At 42.6% G+C, this 20,316-nt stretch overlaps 1 long non-coding RNA gene across 1 annotated transcript in view; it reads left to right on the top strand.

Moving 5' to 3' along the window:
• The window catches only part of LOC112447286 (uncharacterized), a 95,307-nt gene extending 80,957 nt beyond the window's left edge, over positions 1-14,350 (top strand). The window contains exon 3 of the long non-coding RNA XR_009494772.1: positions 8,041-14,350. This is a non-coding gene — a long non-coding RNA (uncharacterized lncRNA). The remainder of the gene's footprint in view (positions 1-8,040) is intronic.
• The last annotated feature ends 5,966 nt before the right edge of the window (positions 14,351-20,316 follow it).

Genomic DNA, 20,316 nt, shown 5'->3' with positions numbered 1-20,316 from the left:
ATTTAAATTTTAGTAAGGGAGGTGGGCCCAAAACAAGTTAAACATAATATTTCCAAAATGATAAGTGCTTCAGTTCAGTTCAGTTCAGTCGCTCAGTCGTGTCTGACTCTTTGCGACCCCACGAATCACAGCACGCCAGGCCTCCCTGTCCATCCCGGGAGTGGACTCCCGGAATTCACCCAGACTCACGTCCATCGAGTCAGTGATGCCATCCAGCCATCTCATCCTCTGTTGTCCCCTTCTCCTCCTGCCCCCAATCCCTCCCAGCATCAGAGTCTTTTCCAGTGAGTCAACTCTTCACATGAGGTGGCCAAAGTACTGGAGTTTCAGCTTCAGCATCATTCCTTCCAAAGAAATCCCAGGGCTGATCTCCTTCAGAATGGACTGGTTGGGTCTCCTTGTCGTCCAAGGGACTCTCAAGAGTCTTCTCCAGCACCACAGTTCAAAAGCATCAATTCTTTGGTGCTCAGCTTTCTTCACAGTCCAACTCTCACATCCATACATGACCACAGGAAAAACCATAGCCTTGACTAGACAGACTTTTGTTGGCAAAGTAATGTCTCTGCTTAGTCTGTAGTAAAGAGACAATAAGGAAATTCACAAATCAGATGATTCAAACAGTGATGAGTGCCGTGAAGATAATAAAAGTGATGGTGTGTCTGCAAGGGTCTGCTTATTGTGGGTGGGGCAGAGGGGGGCAGTGATGGTAGTAGAGCATGATTAGAGTGCTCAGAGATGGCTTTTGTGTTGAGTACATATAAGAGAAGAGCGAGTCACGTAGAGAGATGGCAGGAAACATTTCCAGGAAGAGGAAACCTCAAATGACACAACCTGGAGATATGAATGAACTCGAGTATTTGAAGAACACAAAGAGAGGCAATGTGGCAACAGCCCAGTAACAGAGGGGCCAAGATCATGTGGGTCTTGGAATTTCCATTTTATGCCAAGTGCAGTGAAAAGCCATTAGAGAATTTTGAACAGGGAGTGACATGATCTCACCGTCTAATCTACAATTCTGAGAAATATGAGGTGTAATTAGCAGAGCTGGGCTAATTTATAGCATACATCTAAAGAAGAGAGTGGAATGAGGAATTTTAAAGGTTCAAAGGCAAATTTCAGATTTTTGGCTTAGCCAATTGGGTGGCTGTTGGTGCTATAGAAGGAGAAAGCACTGTGAGAGTTGATGTGTTACTTTAGACATGCTCAGTCTGAGGTTTCCGTAGGATGTCCAAGTGGAAATGGTGAGTAAGATATTGAGTGCATGTTTCTGAAGCTTTGAGAGAAGTCTCAGTCAAAGGTGTAGATGAGAAATTCATCATCTTCATATATATAGATGGTTGTTAAAACCACAAGAGTGATTGAAATTACACATGGGTGTGCAGCATGAGTAGGCTGGAAATGGGCCCTTGGGAACAAGAATATTTTAAGAGAAGATGAAGACAGGCCGCCTCTTTCGCCTTCTGTGACAGCCCACACTCTATGGAGTGTGCATCTTTCTAGATAAATCTGCTTTCACTTTAAAAAAAAAAAAAAGAAAAAGAGTAGATGGAGATAGTATCAACAAAGGAAAAATGGAAAGAAATCAAAGGAGTCATTTTTAAAGACTTAAATATTCATTAGAGTTGATGTTATGGAGTCGTTGATCCCGGGGAGGCAAATTGCAGCAAAAAGTGAATGCTGACTGCTCTTTGAGAAACTTGGCAGAGAATAGAAGGTGGCAAATTATAGGGAGCAGTAGGAGGTTAGTAAAAATTTTTTTTTATGGTGGAAGAGTCTTGGGACTATTTATAGGCTAAAGAAGAGAAAAGAATAGAGGGGAAGGGATTGCATATTTCAGAGAAAAGGAAAAGTTGAAAGAGTGAGGGCTTAGAAGAAAGAATGGAGGGATTTGAGGAGTTATCTTCAAATGAAGTGGATACCTCATTCTCTTAGTATGAAATGAGGTAAAAGTTTGATTGCATGCAAGGTGATGAGATTTAAAATTGAAAGAGTTATCCTGGGTGATCCCAGTTATCTTATTTAATCTAGTTAGATAGTAAGAGGTTGCTGATCCAAGAGTTAGTTCTACATATGAATGAGAGTACATACATGTGAGCACATATACACACATACACACACAAATATATATATATTTGTAAATATATATATATATATATATATATATACACACACACACACACACAGATAAAACTAAGATCATGGCATCTAGTCCCATTGCTTGATGGCAAATAGAAGGGGAAAAAGTGGAAACAGTGACAGATTTTATTTTCTTGGGTTCCAAAATCACTGTGGACAGTGACAGCAGCCATGAAATTCAAACTCTTGCTCCTTGGAAGAAAAGCCATGACAAACCTAGACAGTATATTAAAAAAGCAGAGACACCACCTTGCCGACAAAGGTCTGTCCGGCCAAAGCTGTGGCTTTTCCTGTAGTCATGTACAGACGTGAGAGCTGGACCATATAGAAGGTTGAAAGTGAAAGCAGCCCCTCAGCCCTGTCCAACTTTGCTACCCATGGACTGTAGCCCCCCCAGGCTCCTCTGTTCATAGAATTCTCCAGGCAAGAATACTAGAGTGGGTTGCCATTTCCTTCTCCAGGGGATCTTCCCAACCCAGGGACTGAACCCGAGTCTCCTGTGTTGCAGGCAGATTCTTTACTGTCTGAGCCACCAGGGAGGCCCATTGATGATTTTGAGTTGTGTTGCTAGAGAAGACTCTTGAGAGTTCCTTGGACTAAAAGGAAATCAAGCCAGTCAATCCTAAAGGAAATCAACCCTGAATAATCACTGAAAGGACTATTGCTGAAGCTGAAACTCCAATACTTTGTCCTCTTTACGCCAAGAGTTGACTCATTGGAAAAGACCCTGATGCTGGGAAAGACTGAAGACAAAACAAGAAGAGGGCGGAAGGGGATGAGATGTTCAGATATTGTCACTGACTCAATGAACATGAATTTGAGCAAATTCTGGGAGATGGTGGAGGACAGAGGACTCTGGAGTGTTACCATGGGGTCACAAACAGCTGGACACTACTTAGGGACTGAACAACAACATAAAATGTATGTATGTGTGTGCTAAGTTGCTTCAGTCGTGTCTGTCTCTGTATGACCCTATGGACTGTACCCTACCAGGCTCCTCTGTCCACGGGATTCTCCAGGCAAGAATACTGGAGTGGGGTGCCATTTTCTCCTCCAGGGGATCAAACCTGCATCTCTTACAGCTCCTGCATTGGCAGGTGGGTTCTTTACCACTAGTGCCTCCTGGGAAGCCCAAAATATATGTATATTTCATGTTAAACATAATATTCAATGCTTTAATTTTTCGAAGTGAAATTCACATAACATAAAATTCACTGTTTTATAGCAAATAATTAAATGACATTTAGTATATTCACAGTATTGTGCAGCCACAACCTATAACTAGTTCTAAAATATTTTCTACATCCTCAAAAAACCCACTTATCCACTAAGCAGTTATTTTCCATTCTCCCCTTTCTCCTATCCCTTAGCAACCACTCATTTGCTTTCTGTCTCTATGAATTAACCTATCCTGCATAGATTCTATAAATAGAATCATACAATATGTTACTTTTTTTATCCAGCTTCTTTCACTTACCATAATGTTTTCAAGTTTCACCCAGGTGGTAGCCTATACTCCATTCCTTTTTATGGTTGAATCCCTTGTATAAATATATATCACAATTTGTTTATCCATTCATTTGTTATTGGACACTTGGGTTGTTTCCAATTTTTTTAAATTGTGGTGAAGAACATAAGGTAAAATCACTATCTTAGCCATTTTTTAGTGTATAATACTGTAGTAATTAACTATGTGCATATTACCATACAATAGATCTCTGGAACTATTTCATCTTGCAAAACTAAAACTCTACCTATTGAACAAGTATTCATTTCCCTCTTCGCTCACCTCCTGGTGACCACATTCTATTTTCTGTTTCAAGTCTGACTATATGAGGTATCTCACATAAATGAAATCATGCAGTATTGTCTTTTTTTGTGATTAACTTATTTCACTTAGCATAGTGTCCTCAGGTTTCATCCGTGCTGTGTATCACAAGATTTCCTTCTTTTTTAAGACTAGCATGCCATTGTATGTGTGTATATACATATTTTTTCTTTATCCTTTCATTTGTTTGTGGACATTTAGGTTGCTGCTACTTTGTGGCCATTGTGTTTAATGCTGCAAGGAACATGGGTTTGCAAATACCTCTTTGTGATCCTGTTGGGTATATAACAAGAGGTGGGATTGCTGGATCATATGGTAATTCTATTTTTAGTTTTTTGAGGAAACTCCATACTGTTTTCCACAGTAGTTACACCACTTTACATTTCCACCAACCCCGTGTTCAGAGGTTCCAATTTCTCCACACCCTTGCTTGTTTTTTTCTTTCTTTCTCTATTTTTTTTTAAGTGGGTAGGTATGAGGTGATATCTCATTGTGACTTGCATTTCTATGATTATTTATATGCCAATCAGTGACCTTGAGTATTTTTTCATATGCTTTTGGCAATTTATCTTCTTTGAGAAATACCTATTCAAGTTCTTTGCTCATTTAAAAAATCAGGTTGTTTATTTTGTTGTTGTTTTGTTAGAGTACCTTTTTATATATTATGGTTGTCAAATATATGGTTTGCAAATATTTTCTCCCATCTGTAGGTTGCCTTTTCACTCTGTTGATTGTTTCCTTTGCTGTACAGAAGTTTTTAAGTTTGATGTACTTCCATTTGTATATTTTTGGTTTTGCTGCCTGTGCTTTTGCTGTCATATTCAAGAAATAATTGCCCAATCCGATATCATGAAAATTTTCTCTATGTTTTCTTTTAGTAATTTTAAAATTTCAAGTCTTATGTTTAGGTCCATAATCCATTTAGAGTTTATTTTTGTCTATGTTTAAGGTAAAGATCCAAATTCATTCTTTTGCAGATAGATATCCAGTATTTTCAGTACCATGACTACCCTTTCTCTGCTGTGTAGATTCGGGGCCCTTGTTGAAGATCATTTGACCTTACACATGAGGATTTATTTCTGGGTTCTGTATTCTGTTCATTGGTGAATACATTTATTTTAATGTCAGTAACTTACTGCTTGGGCTTCCCAGTTAGTGCTAGTGCTAAAGAACCCACCTGTCAATGCAGGAGATATAAGAGATACGGATTCAATCCCTAGGTCAGGAAGACCCCCTGAAGGAGAGCATGGCAACCCACTCCAGTTTACTTGCCTGGAGAATCCCATGGCTAGAGGAGCCTGGCGGGCTACAGTCCATAGGGTTGCACAGAGTTGAACACAACTGAAGTGACTGAGCATGCGTACACACACCATACTGTTTTGACTTGTAATATGTTTTGAAATCAGGAAATGCTGGGGCCTCAGAATTTGTTCTTTCTCAGGATTGTTTAGCTGTTTGGAGTCATTTGAGGTTCCAAATAAATTTTGCATTTTTTTCTATTTATATAAAAGATGCCATTGGGATTTTGATAGGGATTTCATTAAATTATAGATCACTTTGGATAGTATGGACATTTAAAAAATATTAAGTCTTCCAATCAATGAACATGGAATGCATTTCCACTCATTTGTATCTTCTTTATTTCTTTCAGCAATGTTTTATAGTCTAAAGTGTACAAGTCTTTCACTTCCTTGGTTAAGTTTATTCCAAAATATTTAATTGTTTTGATGCTATTGTAAATTTGATTTTTAAAAATTTCCTTTATAGATTGTTCATTGTTAATATATAAAAACACAACTGATTTTTGTGTGTTGATTTTGTATCCTACAACTTTGCTGAATTCATTTATTAGTTTTAACAGGTTTTTCTTTGTAGAATCTTTAGGACTTCCTATGTATAAGAACATGTCATTTGCAAACAGGTGATTTTACTTCTTCCTTTTCAAATGAGATGACTTTTACTTCTTTCCTTTTGCCTAATTGCTGTGGCTAGGACTTCCGGTGCAGTGTTAAATAAAAGTTGTGAAAGTGAGCATCCTTGCCTTGTTCCTCGTTTTAGAGGGAAATCTTCTGGTTTTTCACTATTGAGTATGATGTTAGATGTGGGTATTTCATATATGGCCTGTATTATTTTGAGGTAATGTCCTCCCATTCCTCACTTGTTGAGTGTTTTTTTTTTTTTTTTTTTTTTTTATCGTGAAAGGATGTTGAATTTTGTCAAATGCCTTTTCTGAATCAATTGAGATGATTGTGTGTGTTTTTTTTTCTTCTCTATTTTGTTAATGTATTCATTGATTTTCTTTTTTAAAAACATTTTATTGGAATATAGTTTATTTACAATGTTATGTTAGTTTCAGGTATATAGCAAAGTGAATCAGATATATATACACACACACACACACACACACACATATATGTATGTATGTATATATGAAGTGAAGTGTTAGTCCCTCAGTCATGTCTGATTCTTTGCAACCCCATGGACTAGGGCTCTCCAGGCTCTTCTGTCCTTGGAATTCTCCAGGCAAGAATACTAGAGAAGGTTGCCATTTCCTTCTCCAGGAGATCTTCCTGACCCAGGGATCAAATCCAGGTCTCCTACATTACAGACAGGCTCTTTACTATCTGAGCCACCAGGGAAGCTCATATATATATATATATATATATATATATATATATATATATTCAGTTTTTTAAAGATTCTATTCTCATATAGGTCATTACAGAGTATCAAGTAGAATTCCTTGTGCTATAGAGTAGATCTGTTGATTTTCAAAGTTGAACCATCCTTGCAGCCCAGGAATGAAGCTCACTTGGTCATAGTGTTTAATCTTTTAATAAATTGTTGAATTTGGTTTATTATTGGGTTGTCCCAAAAGTTCATAAGATATTATGGAAAATTCCAAATGAACTTTTTGGCCAACCCAACACAATTTTGTTGAGGATTCTGTTTTATATTTTTGAGAACCAAGACAGTAAGACAGTTAACATTAGCATTTTATGGATAGGGGAAAGATAGACTCTGTTTCTCTGTTTTGGAGTTGGTAATGGCAGGTTTAGAAGAAGGAGCTAGAGTGTTAGGAAAACAATCTGTCAGAAACAAGGAGCGTCAGACAAAACCACATTTGGTAGAAAACAAATGATACCCAATCCAGGGTTTGTTTAGTAGCAAAAGAATCTTAGCCAGCAGGCAGCTATGGAGTACAACTCCTCTTACTTGGTCACCAGGCCCTGGCCTAGGAGACTGAGTTAATTCTGAGACACATCAGAAGAGAGTCTGTGGATAGGTAATTTCTTTTCTCTGCCAATGGGACCGGGTCAGGTGAAAGCTACACTGGGAGATGATCATTAGAGACCTCTCCTGCAGAGCAGGAGATGCAAGATCTGGGGAAGCCTGATAGGGGTTCAGAATCTTTTATAATTAGAATTATAAAGTCTCAATACGTTTCTCTTCAACCACCTCACCCTCATCTACCTCCCTCCCTCCTTCTTTTTAAGATAATTTTTGTTTAGTTATTTATGTCTTTGCTAGGTCTTCGTTGATGTGTGAGGGCTTTCTCTAGTTGCTGCAAGCGGGGGCTATCCTAGCTGTGGTGTGTGGGCTTCCCATTGCAGTGGTTTCTCTTGTTGTGGAGCACACGCTCTAGGGCAGGTAGGCTCAGTGGTTGCAGCTTGCTGGCTCTAAAGCACAGTAGTTGTAGCACATGGGCTTAGTCGCTCTGCAGCATGTGGGATCTTCCCAGACACAGGGGTCAAACTTGTGTCTCCTGCGTCAGCAGGCAGATTCTTTACCACTGAGCCACCAAGGAAGCCCTCCCTCCCTCCCTTCTGTCTCTCTTTCTTCTCTTATCCTTTCTTCTCCCCTTTCCTCTGTTCTTCCTCCTCTTCCTTCTTTTCTCACCCCTCTATCTGCCTTAATTCTCCCCCTCTCCCTTCTGCTGCTATTTTTCTCTTAAATCATGATGGACACTGTGTGCAGGAGGTAGGTGGGGAGTAGCTAAAACTATTTGTCTTTCTACACTTTTGTTATCTTCGTGCCCTCAGTTCTCACAGCTTCACATTTATTCCCCGGTGCAGACCGATTGAGCTGAGGAACTGCCACCAGGCAAAATTTTCAAAGACAGAACCACTGTTCCTGGCTAAAGAATCTGGCCACTTCATCTTCTCCCAAAAAAGGATCTACATTATCTGGAAGACAGGGACCCGTACTTTCACCGCCTGGGGTGAGTCTGCTTGAGGTTTTCCCTCCGTTTTACCTCCCACTCCAGATCTAAAGAGACAAGAAGACTGACTGCAGCAATCCAACCCTATGAAGAGGACAAGAAGGAAAGTCAAAGTGTCGCCCAGTTGCCAGGATGGCTTCCAACTCCCCAAAGTCTCACTTACTCCCTTAATTGGCTTGGTGACACTTAATACTTCTTATCAGAGAAGACATCAAATTATTAAAGACTCTCTTCTCCCCACTCCCATCCGCTTGAAAGTCTTGCATTAGTGAGCTTACAGGAGACAACCCGTGGGTAGCAGGGTCCAGGAGCAGGCACTGGGGTAGGGAGGGAGCGGGCCAGGACACCACCTGAGCCATATGCCAGTCAAGTGAGCAGTGAGCCACAGCTGCTTCCTAGGAATTCATATCAGTCTGTGCCCCGATCCTTGGGCTACTTGGGCAATGACATGTAATTTGAACATTTACTCTTGCTTTCTGCACTTTCTTTTTAAAAATTATTTATTTATTTAATTTTGGCTGTGCTGGGTGCTTGCTGCTACATGGATTTTTCTCTAGTTGTGAGGAATAGGGGCTTCTCTCTAGCTGTGGCTGTGTGGGCTTCTCACTGCGGTGGCTTCTCTTGTTGCAGAGCACAAGCTCCAGGGTGCACAGGCTTCAGTAGCTGCGGCATGTGGGTTCAGTAGTTGTGGCTCCAGTCTCTAGAACACAGGCTCGGTATTGTGGTGCATGGGCTTAGTTGCTCCTTACCATGTGGGATCTTCCTGGACCAAGGATCGAACCCGTGTCTCCTGCATTGGCAGGCAGATTCCTTATCAGTGAGTCATCAGGGAAGCCCTGCACCTTCATTTATTTTACTTTTTGTTGTTGTTAAAGTTCTTTTTAGAAATATTCATCTTCCTTTGCCCTACCCAAGGGAAAGGAAAAATGAGGTTTTGGTTCATGCCTGGGCCTGCAGAGAGGATCCATGTGGCACAGAAATTTACTTAATCAGTTGGTGTTGAGAGAAGCCCAGGAGAGAGGTAAGAATTTAGCAGGAGAGAGAGGTCTATCCAGAGAGTCCTTGACCATTTCTCCTGACCACCTGGAGCTGTCTACCATGCAAGTCCATCCCCATGTTTTGCTCTGGGGATTTCTGTTTGATTTGGCTTAGATCTGTGGAAATGTTGCTGCTCAGCTGAGTGAGCAGCTTCTGCTTGCTCAGCAGGTAGGTAGAAATAGGGCCAGAGGGAGAAAGGAGAGGCCTCTTTAATTTGGCCATCAGATCTGTATGTTCCAGGAATTCCAACAGGGGGCTCTAGAAAGAGTTTCATATAATAATTACTTATCAGGTATAGCTGCATTCAGTGAGTTTGGCCACGTTAGGTGGATGCTCTTAAAGCCCTTAGCACCACCTATACATTTTATCTATGAAGATACAGTTTCCAGTCCTGGACAACCAAACTAGATGTGAGCTCTTAAACCACAAATCATTTAAAACCATCTGGATGTGAACCATCTTTGTTGTTCCTTGCTCTTTAGTGGCTCATATTAATTCATAATCCTGCTCAAGCCAAGCACTCTTTAAGGCCAGAATAGGATAACTGCTCTTGGTCAGAACTGGAGGAGAAAGTGGCTACCCATCATGTACAGAAACCCAGAGAAACCCAGGGAGACTGAACAATGAGATCTTCATTTCTGAGCAGTCCAAGTCCTCAGCCAGTTAGTCTTCTCTGGGCTCAAGGCCCAGTTACCCTGGAGGCAGTGTTAGAGCACAGCATCGAGGATGAGCCTGTTGCAACAGTTGATCTCTGAAACCTGGGATGTAGACTGGCCTGTGATAAATGAGAATGACCTTTAGAATCTTACAGGGAATTGATAATGGTGTTCACATCATAGGAAAGGCCCAGAAAGGTTATCTCCTCTAACCCATCTTAAAAAGTAATAACTGAACTAGAGAAAATCTCCAGGAGACTGTTGGGCAACCATGTAGTTAGATAACACACAAAACTCAAACCCAAGAAAATCTTCTGTCCCTTGAAGCAGAAGTCAGAGCACTCCCATAAAACAACTTTCTCAATGCTCTCTACCATTTCTTGTTTTCTTTGTAACATTTCCTTTTCTTTTATATCTTTTTTAAATTCTCCGATTTCCAAAAGGTTACTTAGCATCTCATAGACTCTGTGTGTGTGTGTTATTTGCTCAGTGAGGTCTGACTCTTTGCGACCCCATGGACTGTAGCCTGCTGGGGTTTCTCCAAGCAAGAATACTGGAGTGGGTTGCCATGCCCTCCTCCAGGGGCTCTTCCCAGCCTAGGGTATGAGCCCACGTCCCCTGCATTGCAGGCAGATTCATTACCATCTGAGTCACCAGGGAAGTCCCTCATAGACCGTACTTTTCAACAAAGTGGAGTATTGATATTTCCTAGGCCACAGTGGTTAAAAAGGGAATTATCAGAGGTGTTTATCTTAATAATTGCACGCTCTAGCTAAGAGCCTTCATTAGGGTAATTGCTCAGTTTCAGATCCAAATTTCAAACCACATGAAGATTTCTTCTTGGATTTAGAAAAGCACTCCTGTGTTAGTTCCTTAGGCCTGCCATAACAAAATGTCACAAACTGCGTGGCTTAAGGCAACAGACATGTATTCCCTCGTGGATCTGAAGGCTAGAAACCTGAAGTCAAGCTCTCAGCAGGTTGATTCCTTCTGGAAGCTTGGAGGGAGAATCTGTTCCAAGCCCCTCTCTTCTGAGTTCTAGTGGTTGCTGGCCGTCAGCTTTCACAGCTTGCAGACACGTCAGTTCAATCTTCTACCTCCATCTTCATATGATTGATCCCCCATGTGTATCTGTGTGTCTCCCTCTCCTGCCGTGGACGCCAATCATTAAATTTAGGGCCCTCCCTAATCCAATATGACCTCATCATTACATCTGCAAAGACCGTTTTCAAGTATGGTAACATTCACAGGCCCCGAAGTTAGGATTTCAACGTATCTTTTGGCAGGGACACAAGCCAACCCACAACAGACCTCAACAACAATTCTAAAGCTAAACTCATACTCTTCTCCCTAAAACTATACCTCAAACTTTCCATTCACTTCAATCATTCCTTTGTTTAGTAAATACTAGGCACCTGCAACAGTTATTAGGCATAGCTGTTGGTGATGTGAATTGTTGTTCAGTCACTAAGTCAGCTCTGCAACTCCATGGACTGTAGCCTGCCAGGCTCCCCTCTTCGTGGGGGTTTTCCAGGCAAGAATACTGGAGTGGGTGGCCATTTCCTTCTCCAGGGGATCTTCTCAGATTAGGGATCAAACCCGCATCTCCTGCATTGGCAGGTGAATTCTTAACCACTGAGCCACCAGGGAAGCCTTGTGCTGTGAATAGGACAGTAAAAATCAACAAAGACCATGAAAATCATTTATGTGAGTCTGAAAGCATCCTATAGTTTATCACCACCCTCCTTCCCAAATCTAAACCATCATCATGTCTTGACTTTATTTCCTGCTATTTTTCCAGATCCATTCCCTTCTTCCCAACTCTACTTCCATTTCTGGAGCTCAAACTTCCACATTCTCCAACTTGGATCATAGTAGTCACCTTCCAGTTGTAAATCACATTTAATTCCACTCCTGTCTAATAAAGTTTCTATATTGCTGCTAGAGTCCCTCCTGCCTCTCCCCCCGTCGTGTGCATACTTAAAACACTTCATGACTTGCCAGTACTTTCAGAATAAAGCCAAAGTTCTAAACGGGGCTGATGAAACTCTGAGCATTGGACTCTCGCTGCCTGTCTAGCCTGGGCTCACAATATGCCCCGCCTCCCCTTTCCTTAGGTCTAGCCACACTGGTCTTCTTTCAGCCTCTCAGATTTTAAAATGTGTATACATTGCTTGGAGATCTTGTTAAAATCAGGTTCTAATTAAGTAGAACTGGGGTGAAATTTCTGATTCTGCATTTCTAACCAGCTCCCAGGTGATGCTGGTCAAGACCCTGCTTTGAATCCAAAGGTGTGTTGGTTGCTGTGTTCCTTTTGCACCTGCTCTTGTACATGTTGTTCCTGGTTTTCAATACTCTTTCCTCCTCTCTCACTTGAACACATGTTCAGATCTCTTCTTAGAGACTTCTTTGATCTACTAAGTAAAAAATCACCTCAACCCCACTGTGAATCTCATGGAACCCCATGTCTCTGCTTCTTTCTACTTGGCACAGTTGGGTTTTAAGTTTTCTATGACATCGTTTGATCAAATATTTATCTCCTCCACTAGAGTACCAGCTCTGCGGTGGAGAATACATCTGTTTCTGTTATCGTTGATCTCCAGAGTCCCACTCAGTGTGTGGCTCTGAGAATAGACACTCATTATATAGTTGTTGAATAATAAGGAATGGTACTCAAGTTGCTCACAGTCTTTTCCTTCACTAGCAGGCAAAGGAGTGACTTAATCATGCCGCCTAGATGGATATTTAGACCCTCAGAAGAAAATGGCTTTGTCTTTGTCTTCCCCTTGTTGTCACAGGGATTCCGCTGTCTTTATTTTGGGTTGCTTCCAATGATATCAACAACCTTTGCACACAGTCTCAATTTGTTTATGCCTTGTGGCTGTTCAGCTCAGATGGTGACCTGGGATTAATAAACTACTGTTTTTGCAGGCAACAGCGATTTTCTCTGATTACTTCAACTATCAGGGCTGACTGTCAAGATGTATGTGCTTCCCATGTGGTGCTAGTGGTAAAGAACCTGCCTGCCACTGCAGAAGACTTAAGAGACACAGATTTGATCCCTGGACTAGAAAGATTCCCTTGAGGAGGGCATGGCAACCCACTCTGGTATTCTTGCCTGGGAAATCCCATGGACAGAGGAGCCTGGCGGGCTACAGTCCATGGGGTCACAGGAGAGTCTGACACTGAAGCAACTCAGCTCAGCTACTCTTCCTGTCTTTGCATCATGCATCGCCTGGAGTGTCTTTCAGTTTCTGTGCTTGGTTTTGATCGGTTATCTCTCACTATCAAAGGCTTGCTCATAGTTAGCACCACTTCCTGGCCCCTGTGGTGCCCCTATAAGCTGCCTTCTTAGCTTTACTCCCTGGCATCCGCTGCTCATATTCTCTATATCCTTTGCATTCAGATTCACCCAGAGAGCAACTGACTGCTTTGCTTAAATCACTCTGATCTTTTTCTGATTCTCATGCCACCACGAGCCTAGGCCACTGACAGGCCCATACTGGATCTGCTGTGAGTTTGGTGCTCATGGCTGATCCAAGCAGGTTTGAACAGGACAGTCTGTTCACATGCAGTGATGTGCTGGAGTTGCCCCTTACTGGTCCCCTAGAGCTGATTGTGAAACATTTAGAAATTTGATGAGCCCAGTTGTTAAACAGTCCATGGTTTGAAATCACCCAGGGTTGGAGTACTTACACATGGACATCAGGAAAGGCTAGAAATCAGGGTTGTTTTCCTTCCAGAGAGCTGGCTTGCCAGCATGCAGCTGAGTGGGTTAGAGAACAAGGTTCACCCCCAGGAAGCATTCAGAGCTCTTTCCCTTGCTTATGTGGTTGCCATTCTGAGGCTTTCCTGATGGGGGCAGTGTAACTGGAAGGTGCCCTGCATGGTTGATTGTCTCACCTGGCCACACCCAGGGCTTCCAAATTACACAAAGCCTCCTTTCATAGTTGTTGCTGCGCCGATTGCAATCTATTTATGGTTGAGTTTCCCAGGGAATAAGTTCTGAGATGGAGCTTTGTGTATGGAAACTTATCGGGGAGAGTGAAAATCATTTAGTTGTGTCTGACTCTTTATGACCCCATGGACTGTAGCTCACCAGGCTCCTCTGTCCGTGGAATTCAGCAGGCAAGAATACTGGAGTGTGCAGCTGTTCCCTTCTCCAGGGGATCTTCCCCACCGAGGGATCAAACCTAGGTCTCCTGCATTGCAGGCAGATTCTTCACCATTTGAGCCATGCCCCAAGTTGAACTGGGGAGTGTGCTTCAGTTCATTTCTTATGAAGAAAAGGAGGTAAGATTGCAGAAGGAAGGGTTGAACTGTAATGTAGCCATCAAGAAGGTATCAGCCAGCTCATGAGAAGGACCAGTGGTTAGATGGGGGCTGCCCATTGAATATGGTGGCTCTTTTCAGAACAGAGTGTTTCCTAGGGAGGAACTCAGCTGAGAACTTTGGTTCAGCCACCAACAATCCCAGCAGATAGGGAATGAGTACCTGGTCTTAAGGGGCAGTTTGGTGGGTGAGTGGGGGGCTGGCTGGGGCTTACATACATCTCCTACACACAGAAGGGAAAAAGTATGTAAAAGTTGTTAAAGTTTCCCAAGAGCATACTAAAATTCCCAAGTAGGAAAGTTCTCATTATTAAAAGAAAAAACAACAACAAAGATTGAAGATTGTTAACTCCTATTTTATACAGTCTTCCCATTTTTCAGAGCTCTCATTTCCTGAAAAGAATTGTGACCCCAGTTTCCTCACCAGTGGGATCAGAGGACAATATAATTGGCATTTCATAGTATCACACTTCAGTTCAGTTCAGTGCTCAGACGTGTCTGACTCTTTGCGACCCCCTGGAATGCAGCACGCCAGGCTTCCCTGTCCATCCCCAACTCCTGGAGCTTGCTCAAACTCATGTCCATCGAGTCGGTGATGCCATCCAGCCAGCTCATCCTCTGCTGTCCACTTACCTGTCTGAATCATCTATGCCCAGCTCTGCTTGTCCTGTCTCCTCAGAGGGGCTCCTGTCTCCAGCATGAGTGTCATAAGCCAATGAGGAGTGATCACACTGCAGCCTCTTTCTCTTCACATTGACACATCTCAATCCTGGCATTGGTTTCAGTGTTCCCTCTTTTTCAGCGTTCCCTCTTTTTCTGGCAGATGTCCTATACTATTTTCTAGGTCTCAGCAGCCTATGTTGACTCATACAACTGTAGATGTGGATGCTTCAGGAAGTGTTACCTTGGGGGGACCTGGCCAGATATGGCATGTTAAACATGACTCTTGAGTTCTTTGACTCTTCTTCCAAGAAGAGATTGGTGGGCAGGTGGGGCAGGGGTGGGTGTGGGTTGTCTATATCTCTTTACCTTGAAAATGTGTATATCAGTGATTGCAATGACCAGGAGAAAATGGCAGAGATGATATTGTACCGGTTGCCTAACCAGCCCTTAAGAACCTGGCAGGTTCCATCTTGTGGGTTTTTTATAAAACTTCCTCCAAGAGCACTAAGCCATGTAAGTCCAACTACTTGAGACCACTGTGCTGCAGAGGCCAGCAGAGGTGCTCTGGCCAGTGGCCCCAGCTGAGCCCAGCCCGCCAGGCCATCCCTGCCTGGGTGCCAGACACGTGCATGAAGACACACTGGACCCTCCATTCAACCTATCCACCAGGCATAGATCCTGAGCAACCTCAGCCAAGGCCACAGAGAGCAGAAGAATTACCCATCTGAGTTCCGCCTGATTTCCTGATCTGATGCACAAAGTCCTTGTTGTGTAGCCACTGAGTCACGTCTGACTCTTTTCGACCCCATGGACTGTAACCTGCCAGGCTCCTCTGTCCATGGCATTCTCCAAGCAAGAATACTGGAGTGGGTTGCCATTCCTTCCCCAGGAGATATTTCCCACCCAGGGATCGAACGGGGGTCTCCTGTACTGCAGGCAGATTCTTTACCTACTGAGCCACCAGGGAAGAACAGACATGTATAGGAATGTGTATCTGGAGTTCAGGGCCCTTTTTTCTGAGGTGAGTTGATATGGAGACTCCCAGATCTTTTTTTCTGTGTTGTCTTCCCCTTTTCCCCTTTCTCTTAGACTTAGAGTGTAGTCCTTTTGATCCAATCTATAACCTTGTAAAAAGGAATATGAAGAGGTTGGGAAATTGAGGATTAAAAGTAGTGGTATTTGGGGTCACCTTCCCTCCTTCAGAATGGAGTGGGACCCTGGAACATGTGCCATTTACCTCTTGCAGGAATGTATCTCCTCTTAAGGACAGAGAGCTTTCAAAGTCTGACCTTGCTAAGACAATGCTATTATCTGGTCTCCTTCCACTGGGGAGAAACTGGCTTTTCATGGAAATTTTTCAATTGTTTTTAAAAAGAGAAGGAATAGAATCTTCACTGAACTGCAACGAAAATGTAGACCTCATGGATGGAAATATGATTGAGAAATTACTCCTAAATTGAATCGACAATGCACAAAGAATCTAACTTCTGCATACCAAGGCTTTGTCCCTGTGAGCCTTGCTGTTGTAGTTTCCTGTGGTCAGGCAAACTCAGATACCCCGAGAAGCCTTCTGAGAATTCTTTGTAATTTGGTTCATAATTTTGCACTCCCTGCCCTTCTCTGCTGTGCTCTTGGGTAAGTGTAGAGAGGACTGATGAACAGACCAAGGAAAGAGTGCAGTGCAGAAATTACCATGCTGTGCACAAGACTAGCCCCAACACCCTCTCTTCTGTGCACTGGAATTACAGAGGGGAAGACGGGTTCCATCCCAATTCCCTCTTTTACTCAAAAGGAAAAGGGAGGCCAAAAGAGTTTAAATGACTTGTTCAATATCACACAGCCAGTTACCGGCAAGTTGGGATTAGAAAACCAGCATTGTTTGTATTGTGGCTATTAATAGAACAACTCCTGCCTTTATAAACATTTATTGTTGTTGTTTAGTTGCTAAGTTGTGTCTCTTTTGTGACTCCATGGACTGTAGCCTGCCAGGCTCCTCTGTCTGTGGGATTTTTCAGGCAAGAATACTGAATTGGTTTGTCATTTCCTTCTCTAGGGGATCTTCCTGATGCAGGGATAAAACCCGTGTCTCCTGCATTGGCAGGTAGGTTCTTAATCACTGAGTGGCCTGGGAAGCCCAGTCCCTTTTTTAAACATATTCTTTCCAAAATATGTATCCAATTTAATGTCACATCACGTTCTGGGCCAGGCACTTGTGATCAAGAGCTGAGTAAGACAGAGGTGGTCATACCTGTGGTCGATTCATGTTGATGTATGGCAAAAACCATCACAATATTGTAAAGTAATTATCATCTAATTAAAAATAAAAATTAAAAAGTCAGGGGTCAAATAAAAATATACAGAAGGGGTGTTGGCCTCATGGAGCCTACTCAAAGTAATCTTTGAGTGAGACCAAATAAAAAAATGGGACCCTGTGATGGCATATAAGATTAGTACAATGACAATCATATTAAACTTTCCTTAGTCTAGCCTTTCTTAGATGTTAGAGCCAGGAAAGTTTCTTCTAGGATATCCTGATACCCAGAACATTCTAAGGGGAGAAAAGTTCCTCTTCTTCTTTGATTTTATTAATGATTTTATTAGAGATTAAGTTCACAGACTTCATTTCTGTTCCTTGGCTGCAAGTTTTGCCCTTGTTCTGATGGAAAGCTGGAAGCTGCCTGGTCAACCTCACTTCTTCCTGCAGAGGTTGATAGTCCTATAAAAAGTTTATTAGCCTGATTTTGTTATCAGGGAAAGTCATTTATTTACTCTTCTTCTCTTGGTTTATAGTCTTTATCACAATCGCTGATATGAGACAAATAGAAAGACAAGTTGATATATGAATATAGACAATTCTGGTATGATGAAATTAGTATTCAGAAGGCTTTGGAGGACATTGGTTTTCCCAGGTGGTGTAGTGGTAAAGAATCTGCCTGCAGTGCAGGAGATGAAAAAGACTGGGGTTCAATCCCTGGATCAGGAAGATCCCCTGGAAAAGGGCATGACAACCCACTCCAGTATTCTTGCCTAGGAAATTTCATGGACAGAGGAGCCTGGCGGGCTATAGTCCATGGGGTCTCAAAGAGTCGGACACGACTGAGTGACTGAGCATTCACGCACAGAGGACTTCCAGGCCAAGATACAATTAGACTTTCTAAATAAATACGTGAATAAGAACCTAGAGACAAGATTGGATGGGAATGTATTAGGCTAAGCCATGTGAAATTTCCTGTATTCAACTATTTATAACCTACAAAAATGGTGATGTCTTATAATTCAACCAAATATATTCTACAGCCTGTATCAAAATCAGTTTGATTTGGTAATCATTTATTTTTGAACAATTGCTGTAATAAGAGCTTTAGGCAGTTTTACCTGTGCGTGATTCAGTTGCCTTATTTGACAGTGGAGATAGTAATATTAATAGATTCATTGATCTGTTTATAAAGGCAAACTTCTCTAGCCTGGCACACGTTGCTTACCACTCAGGTCCTCCACAGGCAAGATCTAAGTGTTGCTCTCAGACTGACTGCCTCTCACTTATAACCTGCACTCCTTGGATTTGTTGTTGTTTAGTCACTAAGTTGTGTCTGACTTTTTATGATGCCATGGCCTGTGGCCGGAGAAGGCAATGGCAACCCACTCCAGTACTCTTGCCTGGAAAATCCCATGGATGGAGGAGCCTGGTAGGTCACTAGGAGTCGAACACGACTGAGCGGCTTCACTTTCACTTTTCACTTTCATGCACTGGAGAAGGAAATGGCAACCCACTCCAGTGTTCTTGCCTGGAGAATCCCAGGGACGGGGGAGCCTGGTGGGCTGCCATCTATGGGGTCAAACAGAGTCGGACACGACTGAAGGACTTAGCAGCAGCAGCATGGCCTGTAGCCCACCAGGCTATTCTGTCCATGGGATTTCCCAGGTAAGAATACTAGAGTGGGTTGCTGTTTCCTGCTCTGGGGATCTTCCCAACCCACGGATTGAACCTGTCTCCTGCATTGGCAGGTGGGTTCTTTACCACCGAGCCACATGGGAAGCCCATACTCCTTGGATTACTTATGCCTTTATTCCAGACCTCTTAGTCCCAGGTTGGAATCACTCTGTTTACAGCCACCTGAATCTCACCTCATTGGCTCCAACATGCTTACACTGTATTGGTTTTTCTCAGGCTCTGCTTTATTAGATCAGTGGTTCACAGCTTCTTGGGTGCATACTGGAAACACCCAGTGAGATTTTAGGACGTACTGATGTCTGGACTCCACCTTAGAACTCCTGATTCCAGTGGTCATGGGGATACCAAGGCCTCGGTGTTTTTTCAAAGGTTCTGTAAGTGATTCTAACATGCAGCCCAGGCTGAGAACCAAAGTGCCCAGAGAAATCGCCCATGCTTCTGCATCTTGATGAGTATTTCTCTTCTTCCTTCTGAGGTCCCTGGATCCTGAGGAATTATCCCAGGTCATATTTACACTTCTTGTTTGATTTTTGCATGCAGCCCTTTCTATCATATTCCCTGTTTTTCTGCATCAATAAGTTGTTTGTGAGGACGAGGTTGTTTCTGCTGAAAAGCCTGAGGGAAGGGAGGTGCTTAGAAGAAGGCTGACACTGGAGACTCCAGCGTACTTGGGTGTGGAGGGCTGGGGCCACTGTTGGCGGCATTCTCCTGTTCCAGTGGGGATCCCGACAGACTTGGGTGTAGCAGTGAGAATTGCCCAAGAGATTCACGAGGTAAGGCTTTGAGGTCTCCTGAAATGTGCCAAGTGGGGTTCCTGAGCTGTATCACCCTTGCACTTTCTCTGCCTCTCTCTTGCCTGGTCCTCTGAGGGCAAGCTGAGGTGCTGGACACCCGCCATTTATTATTAATATCTTTGCTGGCCCAGTTCCTTTCTCTGAATTTTGATGGCTAGAATTCTGTCCAAATTCTGCCTGTTTCATGAAGCATTTCCTGAGTTCACTCCAGCCAGTCTTGTGTGTTGTTTGGAATTTCCATAACATCTGGCTGCAAGATTTGAAGTAGTAGTGGATTGGGGACCAGACCAGGTTTCAGTTTTGCACAAATCAGGAGGGTCTGATCATCTATACTCATAGTAGGTATTTGTCAAATGACTGAATGATGGAATGAATGAGTTGCCTTGGGCAAGAATCTTTTCTGAATCTCCATTTCTTTATTTCTGGGATAAGGCCAATATATAGACATTTTTTTTCTCTCTCTAAGAGTGGACTTTGGAATGTCTGTATCAAAACCCTGTGAGGTTCTTGTTTAAATGCTGAGTTCTGCCCTCCCATCTGAACCAAAATTGCTAGAGACCTGAGAATCCACATATAATATGTTCCCAAGTGATTATTATACGCAATACAGTTGGAAAACCACTGAATTAGCAGTTATCAGTTCAATTAAAGTGATGCGATGGTAGTCACAAGTGTAAAACCTTGGTATTTATAGAG

This window comes from Bos taurus, chromosome 1 (genome assembly GCF_002263795.3).
Source record: "Bos taurus isolate L1 Dominette 01449 registration number 42190680 breed Hereford chromosome 1, ARS-UCD2.0, whole genome shotgun sequence".
In the NCBI taxonomy this organism is placed as follows: Eukaryota; Metazoa; Chordata; class Mammalia; order Artiodactyla; family Bovidae; genus Bos; species Bos taurus.
Note: the sequence above shows the minus strand (reverse complement) of the source record. Positions and strands in the feature narration are given on the sequence as shown.